Genomic DNA, 258 nt, shown 5'->3' with positions numbered 1-258 from the left:
TTCGCGTGATCCCCTGTAACCGAGGCTGTAAGCCGAGCATGTCCCCGCCGCTGTTATCGGTTGTGTGGTCTTCTGGAGTGAGCTTATGGTGTTCCCGTTATGGATCTTCTTACTACGATGATCTGTCCCTAGTTGAGGCTATATGTGGACACTGCTGTATGTGAAGGAAACCGAAATGTTTATTTGTAATGACGCACAACAAATAACCCTCCTGAATTTCGAAACCGTTATTTCAGGGGGCGTAATTTGCATATGCTA

The sequence above is a fragment of the Penaeus monodon genome, chromosome 32, assembly GCF_015228065.2.
Source record: "Penaeus monodon isolate SGIC_2016 chromosome 32, NSTDA_Pmon_1, whole genome shotgun sequence".
Taxonomy (NCBI): Eukaryota; Metazoa; Arthropoda; class Malacostraca; order Decapoda; family Penaeidae; genus Penaeus; species Penaeus monodon.
The sequence above is the reverse complement of the archived record's forward strand: the minus strand, read 5'-3'. Positions refer to the sequence as shown.